The sequence below is a fragment of the Dipodomys ordii genome, unplaced genomic scaffold, assembly GCF_000151885.1.
Source record: "Dipodomys ordii isolate 6190 unplaced genomic scaffold, Dord_2.0 Scaffold59, whole genome shotgun sequence".
In the NCBI taxonomy this organism is placed as follows: Eukaryota; Metazoa; Chordata; class Mammalia; order Rodentia; family Heteromyidae; genus Dipodomys; species Dipodomys ordii.
Window position 1 is genome coordinate 3,914,094 of NW_012267275.1, and position 14,483 is coordinate 3,928,576.

Consider the following 14,483-nt stretch of genomic DNA (forward strand, 5'->3'; position numbering starts at 1 on the left):
CTAGTTAATTGTCTTTAAAAATAGCTTCTCTTGAATTTTGCTACAGTTCAACTAATTCTCTGTGTGTTCATGTGTATGGGTGTCCATGCATGCTCCCCGACTTGTTGGTCGGGGTATGCACTGATTCTTACTGTCTTACATTCAACATTTCAGGAGCAGGCTTTATATTCCATTGCTTTTGAGATAAGTTGTAACTTTCAATCCTGCCAAAACAGATTTAATACTGAACAAAATTATGAATAATGACAATGGTTACATGTGAAATATTAAACACTGTAGGGCACATGGGCAGCAAAGGTGGCGCTGAGAGGGAGTGGAGTGGGCAAAGCTCAATTTGCTTTACATTCAGTGTGTAACCAGCCTGTGGAAGCTTAGGTGCATGATAGGGTGTGACCTTGACAGTGATTGGTTCCTCTTCCTCCCCTGCCATGCCACCCGCTCTTTTTTGCTTTAAAAAGGGCCTGCTCTGTTAATAAACGAGTTTTCTTCCTGCTTGACTTGGCTCCTGGCTGCTTCTGATTGTCTCCTGGGCTGAGGGAGGCTGGGAAACCCGCAAGCGCCTGTATTTACCTTTCCTTGGACCTCGTCTTTTGTGGGATGGACGAAGACCCAACAAAACACCACTCTAGATTGTATAGCTTCCTTTTACCTTCATCCCTCTACTTATTCACTTACCAACTCAAGTACTGTTTATGGAGCACTTTAAAAATGTTATGTACTGATAATATAAGAGAGAATAAGTTTTTATGGACAGGATCTAAACACCTGTAGGGTCACACTCTATGATAGTCACTTGACTCTCAATAATGTCTATATTCCAACACATTTGGAATGAGGTAATAAGAGGGGCTACCCCAGACCTTAGAAATTTGAGATTAGAGCAGATAAACATATATAGATAATCCTATTAAGTGATAAATAGTAATTTTAAGCAGTGTCTGCTTCTGTAAAGCAGAGAAGAGATAGTTTTGAGATACTTGGAAGATTGCAAACTAACAACATTCTGTGACAGAGAGAGAAGAGAGGTGGGGGAGGGGTGTGTTTGACACCAAGGTCCTTCTATCTAGGGGGCTAAGTGACAAGGATGTTACACTGAGTGGGAAAACTAAGAACACATTTCAACGTCCAAATCTGTGAGTATGAAATTCCCAGGAAGCATTCAGGTGGAGTTGTTCAATCTTTAAATAAGTTCTCTATCACTTTACTGATATGGTCCTAGTTATCTTTTTGATGCTGTATGCTAAGCTTCATGACTGCTCATTTAGGCAGGTATCAACAGCCTCACTTTCAAGATAAGCATAAGAGAACATAGACACATTGCCCAAGTTCATAGAGCAAATAGCAATATATCAAAATTTGAATCTAGCTTTTGCTTGGTTTCAAAGCTCTCATATTTTCCAATATAGTTTGCTTTCTCCTGCTCTTGCAGAATTTCTCCCATTAGGTCTTAAGAGACAGCTCAGGTTAACTATTTTAAATAGATGTACAAAATCATAATTTGTTACCATCATTCACTTCATCCTTAGCTAGGGTAGGATGGTAAATCATGTAGCTGAACTCTCCTAAGGGTGATAAGTCCAGAGAAACAAATACAGTGTTAAAAACTTTGTCTTCTAAACTAAAGTGAGCCTACTCCAAGGTATTGCATTAATAGGAAACTGTTGCAGAGAGCTTAATAATTACCATCTACAATTTTTGTCAAGTGGTGTACTATGTATAGACACTTTGAGGCCCCAATTTTGCTGTTATATGACTGTGCTGGAAAAAATTTGTATTTCAGATGATAATTTATCTACTTGTTAGCACAACATGGCCACTGTATGTTCAAGAAGATTCTGGAAGTCTCAGGCAAAGCTGCTCCTACTGGTAAGTTTTAAAATTACCTTCAAATATCAAGTATGAAGTCAATTCTATATTTTTTCAAGTCAATCTCATGAATTTTTTTTTTGGGTCCGGTGTGGGACCTGAACTCTGGGCCTGGGTGCTGTCCCTCAGCTCTTCAGCTCAAGGCTAGTACCCTACCACTTGAGCCACAGCACCACTTCCGGCTTTTTTCTTTTTGCTTATGTAGTGCTGAGGAATCGAACCCAGGGCCTCAGGCATGCAAGGCAAGCGCTCTACCACTGAGCCAACTTCCCAGCCCAATCTCATGAATTTTTATGAGCTATATAATTTTTGAATCTCCAGTTAGATCACACAGATACCACAAAGCTGGAGGGGATGTGGCCAAAAGGGAACCTTACTGCATTGTTGGTGGGAGTGTAAACTTGTTCAGCGACTTTGGAAAGTAGTATGGAGGTTCCTCAAAAGACTCCACATAGAGTTACTCCATGACCCAACAATCCCACTTTGGGGCATTTATCCAAATGAACACAAACAAGGCCATACTAAAGCTACTGGCAAAACTATGTTTATCGCAGCATTCTTCACCATAGCTAAGATATGGAACCAACCCAGATGCCCCTCAGTAGATGAATGGATCAAGAAAATATGGAATTCTATGCCTCCATCAGAAGGATTGACTCCACCCTGTTTGTTAGGAAATGGAAAAACTAGGAAAACATTATATTAAATGAAGTAAGCCAGAGTCAAAGAAACATAGGTCATGGTTTCCCTTATCTGCAATAACTAGTATATGCCTAGGACAAACAGAAGAGGTCAAAAGCTATGTACATATGATCATATAACCCGATGCTAAGCGAAATGAACCCCAATATAGGGACACAGGAGATTTTCTCATTCTTGTTGCTCCTTTTAATGTACTTATAATGTACTATGTGATTGTTTTTGTTTCTTTGTATGTTCTTCCCCCATGGTATGACCTCTGTTGTCATGGTATTTGACTCCAGTGTCCTGCATCTTGTATATTCATTTTTTTAATTTGGAGGGAAAGGGAAATAACAAAATGTTGAAATAAGGATGCAAGATGCCCCATTGTAACAATGAGATGTACAAGACACTATGTTGAAAACTAACTTTACAACTTTGTGGTGGGGAGGGGATAGGGAGGTGGGGTAAAAAGGGAAGGTAAGGGGAAAACAAAGGGGGGTAACAATGCTGGATAAGAAATGTACTCATTACCTTGCTCATGTAACTATAACCCCTTTGTATAATATCTTTACATTAAAAACATATTTAAAAAAATAAATAAAACTTTAAAAAATACCACCACCCATGAGATAACCTTGCGATTTGTACTTAATGGATGTGAGTGGGGCCAGTCATCAGAATGACCCACTCTCTGAGTTAGCCAACAAAATAACTACTGGACCAAAGTGGGCTTAACATAGAAATACGATAAAGCTTAGGAGACAGGCACACACAGATTTGCTTTCTCTATCTGCTCACTTTGTGATGCTTGACAAATCATTTAACTTTTTCAGAGTCTCATTTTTTGTCTTTATATAAATGAGGACACTGTATTCAGGTGTTTAGCCTATATTCTGGTGCCCTACTGATGGAATGGATGAGAGCCATGATGAGGACATTGGACAGAAGGAAAGACCTGGGGAAAAACAAGGCAGAAAAGAGACACAGAAAATACAGACACAAAATAAACTTAGGCCTGGCCTGGGAATGTGCCTTAGTGTAGAGTGTTTGTCTAGCATGCATGAAGCCCTGGGTTCAATTCCTTAGCACCACATAAACAGAAAAAGACAGAACTGGAGCTGTAGCTCAAGTGGTAGAGTGCTAGCCTTGAGCACAGAGAGGCTCAGGGAAAGAACCCTGAGTTCAAGCCCGAGGACCAGCAAATAAATGAATAAATATGTAAGCAAACTAACAAACAAATAATAAATAAACTTAGGCCTGTCCCAGCCTCATAGAGATCTACTTCTTGGTTCTAATAGGCAGTGGTTTCGCTTAAACAGTGGTTTGTTCTAGAAAGGAGACATTTTACCTCAAGGAAGTCCTGCAATATGGAAAACCCGGATGCCCCCAATTACCTTGATTTTCTTTGCCCATGGGAAATTTTGACCACCTGTGTACAAGCTGAAACTCAGTCCCTGGGATCTGATCTCTGAACATGATGCTGTCACAGTTGTTCTCAAGATGTAGTCACCAGCAGCAGCATCAACATTCTGGATAATTATTAGAAATGTGTTACAAAGGCAAAATCCTTGGCTCCTCATCTCAGGCTAACAGCTTGAGAAAGACTGGGGATTTGGGACCAGACTCTATGTTTAAAGCTCCCAGATGAATCTGAGCATGCTAGCATTTTAGAACTGCTGTATCAAAATATTAAATCAAATGTCTTTGGCAACAAAATTGGTTTGCAATAAGTGATCTCCATAACACTTTTCATTTCATTTATTATTGTGCCCTCTTAAATGTCTCATGTTCCCAGACAACACTTAAAATTGCATTGCTACATATTAGCATATATGTGTATTAGCATATTAGCATATATAGCATATATGCTTCAATATGTACTTATTCTCCTATGTAATAGTTTTATTCATAGTCAGTTTTCCAGATGTTTCTCTGCTGTTCTTCTCAGTTTTGTTGTTTAAGTCTGTTGGTCTGGCTGCAATGCTCTTCCCAACAAAGGAAAGTCCAGTGCAAGAGTTAAGGGCTTTTATTCTCTCCTCCTTCTGGTTACTAACTGTGTCCTTTTGTAAGTAGTAATCTGAAAGAGCCTTGTTTCCTTATCTATGATATCAGAGTTAATGACACTTGGCATACCTGATAAGATTTTTGTGGACCATTTTGAATACTATCTATTATTATAACTTCCTGGAATTTCTTTGCTTATAATGGTGATATGAACTACTTGCAGATTTTTGATATAAGAAGATAAAAAATGTTCGATCATAAGATTATTGTGGGATTTGAGATAAAGCATTGCTTTTCAAGCTTCAACATGTACACAAATCACTAAGGACTTGGAAAATGCAGATAATGATCCAGTATGTCTGAGATGAGGTCCGAGACATTGCATGGCCAACAGACTCCCAGGAGTGCCTCTGTCTCCCAGGAATGCCAGTGCTCCTTGGCATGCATGGATTTAAAGCACTGAATTCATGTCCTGGAGCAGGTTATACTGTATAATAATATGTGAGCATATAAACATAGAGACATTCAGAAATATCTGGTGTTACAGGATGGAAGAAAGACAGCTTCTTCAACAAATGGTGCTGGCAGAATTGGCTATACACATACAGACAACTGAAGTTAGATTCTTATATATCACATTGCACCAGAATCAATTTCAACTGGATCTAAGACCTCAGTGTAAGACAAGATATTCTAAAAATATTATAGGAAGGGATAGGGGAAACACTAGGGTTCCTTGGCACAGGTCAAAACTTCCTGAGTAAAGATCCAGAAACACAACAAATCAAAGAATGATAAATGGATTGCATTAAATTACAGCATTTCTGCATGGCAAAGGACATAGCTAGCAGGATAACTAGAAAGCCCACATATTTGGAGAAGATCTTTACTAGCTACACATCAGACAAGGGCCTCATATCTAAATATACTTAGAACTCCAAAAATTAAATCCTCCAAAAACAAATCCTCAAAGAAACAATCCCATTAATAAATGGGCTAAAGACTTAAATAGAGAATTCTCTGAAGAAGAAATAAGAATGACAATAGATACACGAAGAAATTTTCTTTTTTTTTCTTTTTTTTTTGTGGGGGGGAGTCCGGTCGTGGGGCCTGAACTCTGGGCCTGGGCACTGTCCCTCAGCTCTTCAGCTCGAGGCTAGCACTCTACCACTTGAGCCACAGTGCCACTTCCGGCTTTTTTCTTTTTTCTTATGTGGTGCTGAGGAATCGAACCCAGGGCCTCAGGCATTCAAGGCAAGCGCTCTACCACTGAGCCACCTTCCCAGCCCTACGAAGAAATTTTCAATGTATCTGGCCATAAAAGAAATGCAAATTAAAACAACATAGATTTCACCTCACCCAAGTTAGAATGGCCATTATCAAGAATACTAACAATAACAAATGCTGGCAGGGGTGTGGCCCAAAGGGAGTGTTACTACACTGTTGGCTGGAATATAAAGTTCAACCACTCTGGAAAGCAGTATGATAGTTCCTCAAAAAATTAAACAAAAAACTTCACTATGACCCATCAATCCCACTCCTGGGCATTTATCCAAATGACCACAAACCAGCCATCACTAAAGCCACCAGCACAACCATATTCGTTGCAGCATTATTTACCAGCTAGGATATGGAATCAATCCAGATGCCCCCTATTGAATGAATGGATCAAGAAAATGTGGTATGTGTACACACACACACACACACACACACACACACACACACACACACACACAATGGAATTCTATGCTTCCATCAGAAAGAATGCCATTATCCCATTCATAAGGAAGTGGAAAGACTTGGAAAAAATTAAATTAAGTAAAGAAAGCCAGACTAATGAAACATAGACTGCATGGTTTCCTCTATTTGTAATAACTAGAATATGTCTAAAATATTCTTCTAAGAGGAACACAATGGCCTAAGCACTGTGTGTATTTAACCATATAAAATGATGCTTGTTGAAATGAGCTCCAAGAAATGGACACAAAAGGGTTTTTTTTTATTGTACTGTTTGCAGTTATTTTTCTTTCTTTTTCTGTGCTTTGGTTTATTTATTTCCTGATGTGACTGCTTTTGATTTCTGTACCCTTTGTCTTGTATATAAGTTTATCTGATTTGGGGAAGAGAAGGGGAATCATAGAAATGGTGGGACAAAGGGTGAACCAATTCAACAGTGATATTCATTAGACACTATGTTAGAAATGAACTTACAACTTGAAGGGGAGGGGAGATCAAGAGGGGAAAATGTGGGAGAAAATGAGGGAGGGGGTAACACTGACCAAAAACTTACTCATTATCTGATTTATGTTAACTGTAACCCCTCTGTACATCACTGTTACAAAAAATTGAAATTTAAAAAATTAAAAAGAATATCTAGTGTTAATGATAATATGAAATACATTCAGAATTTTGTAGTAAATAGATATGGAGTCAATTCTGTGCCTTTCAAAACCATAGTTGATTAAAAGATCTGGCCATTCTTAATTGTTTTTTTGGGTATGAAAGAGAGTATATTTCTTGCCTTTTATTAGGCTTATTTTTTGTATGTTTTTATTGTAAAAATACTGTACAGAGGGGTTACAGCTATATGAGCAAGGTAATGAGTACATTTCTTATCAAGCATTGTTACCTCCTCCTTTGTTTTTCCCCTACCATCCTTATCCTCTCACCTCTACAACTACTCCCCCCTCCCCGCCAAAGTTGTAAAGTTTGTTTTCAACATAGTGTCTTGTACATCTCATTGTTACAATGGGTCAACCTGTATCCCTATTTAAGCATTTTGTTTTTTCCCTTCTCCTCCCTGAATTAGAGAAGTGTATATACAAGATGCAGGGCACTGACATCAAATACAGTGAAAACTAGGGGTTATACCATGGGGGAGGAACATACAAAGAACAAAAAACTCACATGGTACATTATAAATACGTTAGAAACAACAGCAAGCAAGAAAAAAATATTTGTGTCCCTGTCTTGGGGTTCCTTTCATTCAACATCATCTTCTATGGTCATATGTACATAGCTTTTGACCTTTTCTATTTGTCCTACACATTTACCATTTATTACAAATAAGGGAAACCATGGGATCTATGTTTATTTGGGCCTGGCTTATTTCACTAACAACAAATCCTCAAAGAAACAACTGCCCTATAAATAAGTGGGCTAAAGACTTAAAGAGAAACTTCTCTGAAGAGGAAATAAAAATGGCCAAGACACATGAAGAAATGCTCAACCTCTCTAGCCATAAAAGAAATGCAAATCAGAACAACATTGAGATTCCACCTCACCCCAATTAGAATGGCTATAATTGAGAAATCTAATAACAACAGATGCTGGAGAGGATATGGTTAGAATGGAGCCCTACTGCATTGTTGGTGGGAGTATAAACTTCAACCACTTTGGAAAGCAGTATGGAACTTCCTCTAAAGACTCCACATAGAGCTCTCCTATGACCCAGCAATCCCACTTTTAGGCATTTACACAAATGATCACAACCAAGGCCATACTAAGGCTACCAGCACAACTATGCTTATTGCAGTATTATTTACCATAGCTAAGATATGGAACCAACCCAGATGTATGTATGTATGTACACACACACACACACACACACACACACACACACAGAAAGAATGACATTGTCCCATTATATTATTGGCTTCTTATCCCCCGACACACAAACTAGAGGCTTTTCTTTTTATGTGCTTATACTTCTTTCCTACCTGAAATGTACTCTCTCCCTTTTTGGTAACTGTTCAAAGCCCATCTGACCTTGAAGTCCATTTCTTTCAGGGCTCTATTTCTTAGCTAACAAATGTTCATATTGCCACAGAACATGTGTCTAGAAAGTAGCAAACCATATTTTAAAATATGACCACCGGAATCAACATAATGAATACTGTCCTGTGCATTTATTATTATAGTACTGGAATTGCTGGATGCCATTTTGGAACTTTCTTTTGGAATTTCCTCAACTTTAGTCAGAATGTAATAGGTTATGTAGCAGACAAAATATCCCAAAATGTCCTTTGACTAATGCTGTGAAAGTTTATTTCTCATTAATATCATAGATCAGGGGGCTTTTCTAGAGATTCTGCTCCAAGTAATGACTGAGATAGATTGGGGGGTTGTTTGTTTGTTTGTTTGTTTTGTGTATGTGTGTTTGTGTGTGTGTGTGTGTGTGTGTGTGTGTGTGTGTGTGCATGTTGGTCTGCAGCTTGAACTCAAGGTCTGGCCACTTGTCCTTGAATGTTTTTTGTTCAAAGCTAGAGCTCTACCACTTGAGCCACATCTCCAAATCTGACTTTTGTTTGCTTGTTTGTTAGAGTTAAGAGTTTCACTGCCTTCTTTCCCAGGCTGACTTTGAACCGTGATCCTCAGATCTCAGCCTCCTAAGTAGGATTACAGGCATGAGCCACCAGTGCCTGGCTGAGGTTAGGGTTTTTTGCATTGAAGAATTCTGGCATCTTAGAATGGTTGTCTGCAGGCTGAAGAGGAAGAACATGGAAAATTGCACAGGAGAGCCATGTCCAGCACATAAAGCAAATGCCACATTCCACTGGCCAAAGCAAGTGGTGTGCCCAACCTACCTGCAAGCAGAATCTAGCAAAGCTAGATCTGAATTTGAAAGTATCCAGACAAGTTCCGCCATACACTCAGAGAAGATTTAGGAAAATTTAGCCGCATTATTTAAACCTTTCTCCCTGAAAAGTACCAGCAGCAAAGTTGTGTGCAGTAATCAGTTATGGACATACAGAACACTGTACCCATTAGCTCCCAGGGTAACTAGGCAGAGATTATGGCAGCTGAACTCCAGGGCAGCTACCACTGATCATAAATAGGCTCCACTTTATGCTAATGTGCTATACAGTATTATCCTATGATATGATTTGTACATATGTAAATATGTATATATACATGAATACACAGATATAAATACACATACATGTAAAGTTTTATCATGAATAGCTATTTACTGTAGGGCCTTTAAGCAATTGTCCCACATGGGTCTTTTTTATTTCTAATGCTAATGCTGTCATATATGAAATTTCAGAGCATGTGTGGCCATCTTTCTGAACTATGTCCCACAGGTCAATTTTCCATCTTTTGTTGTACCAAGTTACCTTATCTACTATAGTTTTATATTATATCTAGGTGGCTGGCAAAGTGACTCCCTTCCTTATTCTTCTCTTTCAGATTGTCTAAGCTATTCTTAACACTTCCATTTAAATCCTAAAATCACCTTGTCAAGCCAAAAAAAATTGAAGTTGTAATTTGAATGGCATTAAAAGAGATTAATTTGAAGATGAATGACAGCTTTACAATATTGAATCTTCTTATCCTTGGATGTGATTTAATCTCTCCTATTCATCTCTCCTGTCACTATTACTTAGGGTGGGAGATGGGATACAAAACATATGTCTAAAACCAAACGTAATGTACTTAATCAATATTCTACCTTAGAATGACTACCTTCAGTGACAGCAATTTTTAAATGAAATAACTTGAGAATGTTCAAAGACACATAAGGACAGGAGCAATAAGCACATCTCCATGGGGGGGGGGGCTGGAATCAAGAACAATACCTCTCAAACTCCACAGCCTATACAGATAACCTGGGAATCTTATTAAAATATACAGCTTAATCCCCTAGGTCAGAGGGGAGGATTCCAAGAACATTTAGGGATTCTCAAATACTAGAGGTTTTTTTCCCCAAATTGTGTATCTTTTGTTAAATTTCAAACTAGATACTTTATAATGTTTATTATTACCCTTCATATTAACTACATTTTCTGTTTAAATCCTTGAAACCCTGGAAGTTAGATATTATATTCTTGTTTTATAACTAAAGAAACCAAGGAGTGGAGCTATGGCTCGAAGTGGTAGAGTGTTAACCTTGAGCAAAAGAGCTCAGGAACAGCACACAGACCCTGAGTTCAAGACCCATGATTGACAAAAAATAAAAAAAGAAAAGAGAGGAGAGGAGAGGAGAGGAGGGGAGGGGGGGGGGGGGGAGGGGAGGGGAGAAGAGAAGAGAAGAGAAGAGAAGAGAAGAGAAGAGAAGAGAAGAGAAGAGAAGAGAAGAGAAACAAAGCATGATACAAAATAACTCAATAATAAGTGAGCAGATATCTGCCATGCTGCTGGTCCAAGAAATTACAAGAACCATTACTCCATTTCATTTGTTGACAAGGGACCCTTAATCAACAAGGATTAGTGTGACAATTCCACCAGGGGGCAGCAGAAGTTCATTATTCTTTCCCAAATGATTTTTCCATTATAGAAATGTTGGCAATTGGCAGATGCCTGCTTTGTTGAGTGGCTCCAGGAATATGAATCAGAACCTCATCCTGCAGCTCTGCCCAACCCCACCCAGCACAGTACTTGTACTGACAATGGTATTTTATAAAAAAAAAAAAACATATTTAGCTGGGACAGGCATCATGCCCATAAGCTTTTTCCCAGAAACCTTCTGACAGAGGCTTATAAATTAGGAGACTTTTGCTTTCCATGGGTTATATTTTCATCAGAGTGAGCTTAATGTAGACATATAACCAAGAAAAGGAGGTATGGTTTGAAGTGCTTGGCAGGAGATGAGAAGAGGAAATGATTCATTCACTGAGGGAGAAGGAACACTGTTCCAACAGAGAGACTGAAAATCCAGTTCAAAGGTTCAGGAGAAACCCAACCAGAATACCAGGGGACCATTGGCTTCCCCCCAGAGTTCTGGGTCAGGTGGCCCCTGAAGATACCAAATTGTCCCTTTTCTTAATTTTTTTTAATTTCAAGAAAGTTTCTTAAAAAAAAAAAAGAACAAGAATCACTTCTTAATTGCCACCTCCTCCCATGCACACACCTCTCCATCTTGGTAAGGTGATAAATACTCCCAGCATCATCAGTAACAATAATGAGTTTATTATACACTGTTACCTTCTGTTAGTCATCAGCATAAACCTGTGTCTGAGACGGGGGAGGGAGAGTGCCAGCTGGCCTTCCATAATGCTAAGGCTTAGTGATTGTATGAGGACCATTATCACATTCACCTCGGCCACAAGGTATGGTACATCCTCGTCTGTGGTTCGCAAAGCTGATGTCTTAGTCTGAAAGTGACAGTCCGTGGTGGTAGAGTCCTGGGTGAGCAGAGAGGCAGGTGCCTTCCTTGCTATGGCAAGTTTCCAGAGTCAGGAATTCTAGCCTCCTGTATTGCTGCCTCACCCATGCTCATGCTGATATCTCCGTCCATGTCAGGGAGGCATGGACTATATTGCCAATTGACTGTGTGCGTCATCACATCGAGTCCTCACTGCCAGCCCCTGCGGGAGAGAGCAGTGCCATTTCACTCATAGATAAGCAAACAGCAGCTTGGGGAGGTCTGGCTGCTTCTGAAAATCATTTGGCTGCAAAGTGTGGAGTTGGGATATGGTTTCCAGACTCTAATGTAGGAGCGTTTAGACACAATATTTACAATTTGCATACTAAATGGTTTATGAGAGAAATTACACTAAGAAAACATGAAAAACCTCTTGTGTCCATGTCTTGAGGTTCATTTCACTTAATCATTTCATATGGTCCTATGTACATAGCTTTCGACCTTTTCTGCTTGTCCTAGACATATACTAGTTATTGCAAATAAGGGAAACCATGAGACCTATGTTTTGGGGGTCTAGGTTACTTCACATTTCAGGTGTACTTCCAGAAGTATCTCAAAACTCTTCCTTCCTTCTTCCTTCCTTCTTCCTTCCTTCCTCCTTCCTTCCTTCCTTCCTTCCTCCCTTCTTTATTTTTATTTGTATTACAGGGATTTGTTTGAATTTAAGCACTCATGCTTGGTAATCAGATCCTCTTACTAATGAACTAAGCTTCTGATAATGGCTAAGTTTTATTGAAATTGGTTATTGCTTCCTATAAGGGGTCATCCCTGGGTACAATCTACCTTTGTTCCTATCTTTGTAGTATTTTGTTACTTTTTACTTCGTTGCTACCTTTGTTAAAATCTATCATTTGTAACTAGGATAATAAGCAGGCACTATTTTACTTGTATGTGCTATAGTTTAAGAACAGGTTTCATTAATTTTTTCAGTCCAGGTTGGCTTCAAACTGATCCCCCCCACCTCAGACACCCAAATATCTAGGATTATTGTTGTGAGCCAAGGGCATCTTGCCTTGGTTTTTAGTTACTGCATACACTTTCAAAGCTGATACTAGATAAATGTTTGTTTAGTCTTTCTCTTACAATAAATATATTATAAGAAAATAAAGTTTATATGAAGAATTTTACTTTTTTTAATATATTTTTATTGTAAAGATACTGTACAGAGGGGTTACAGTTACATGAATAAGGTAATGAGTACATTTCCTGTCAAGCATTGCTACCCCCTCCTTTGTTTTTCCTCTACCATCCCCGACCTCCCTAACTCTAACTCTTCCTCTCCCCGGCCAATTCCAAAGTTAGTTTACAACTTAGTATCTTGTACATCTCATTGTTACAATGTGTCAACCTATATCCTTTTTTCAGCATTTTGTTATTTCCCTTTCCCTCCCCAAATTAGAAAAATGTAAATACAAGATGCAGGACACTGGAATCAAATACAGTGACAACAGGGGTTATATCATGGGGGAAGAACATACAAAGAAACAAAAAAACACATAGTATTAGTACATTAAAAAGAACAACAAGAAAGATAAAATCTCCTGTGGTTCATTTTGCTTAGCATCAGGTTATATGGTCATCTGTACACGTGGACACAAGAGGTTTTCTTTGTTGTTGTTTTAATGGTTTTTTGTTTCTTGTTCTTCCTCCTATGGTATAGCTGCTGTTGTTACTGTATTTGATTTTGTTATCTGGTATTGTATATATGTTTATTTGAATTAGGGAAGGGAAAGGAAATAACAGAATGGTGAGACAAAGAACAAGGGAGGAACCAATACAATAGCGATATACACAAGATAAAACATTGAAAATTATCTGTACAACTTGGGGGTGGAGGGTGAGAAAAATGAGGGAAGGGGTAACAAATTTGACAAGAAATGTACTTATTACCTTACTCATTTAACTGTTTGCACTTCATCTTGACAATAAAAAAAAAAGGAAAGAAGCAAAAAAGAAAACATGAAAAATAGAGCCAGTCATTCAGAGACAAGCTAGTGGCCAAAAAATAAAACTACAAGTCTTTAGCACCCTAAACCCAAAGGCTTTAGCTCTTAGTCTGAGAGCAAAGTTCTCAGCCCACCCCAGGGCGTGGTGTCTCCTTCAGACCTAAGCAGCACTTCCTCAGACTGCCTGGATTGTGTCTCCTAGGGCTCCCGGCCTCATTCCTCTGCTGTGCTGAGGCCATAGGTTGAATCATAGGATAAGACAATGAGGTAGCATGCTATGATGAATCACTTTACCAAACAAAGCCCTTCTTATTTAAAACAAGTTCTTCCAAGTTGATTCTCATTAATTTTACACCAGTGTTTCTGAACGTTTAGTCACAGGCCCTCTGAGAATGCACTGAAAACTGACCATCCTCTCCCCATGAAAAGATTCACAGGGAAAGAGAGAGAGAGAGAGAGAGAGAGAGAGAGCGCACACAACACAACAGGCACACAACTTCAGGGAAGTTTATACATAACTTGAGCCACAGAAATCACAAGATGAGAACCCCCATCCTAGATTGTCATTATGTCAGTGAGTTTTAATGGGAAATGCCTAGAAAATACCATTGGCACCATCTACTGGGAGCCAAGATGCAATAGGCAGAGAGCAGGGCTTTGTTTTTCATGTTAAATGCCCCCCTTTTACATCTTTAGGCAGAAATCAATAACAGCATTTTAAAACAAACTTTTTAGAAAGCATTTTAAAGGAAAAGTATAAAAGTTGTAGCCATTTGATTTATTCCATTTGGTATCCAAAGGAGTGAGGAGCATTCAGAGAACACAGCAGCCAGCAG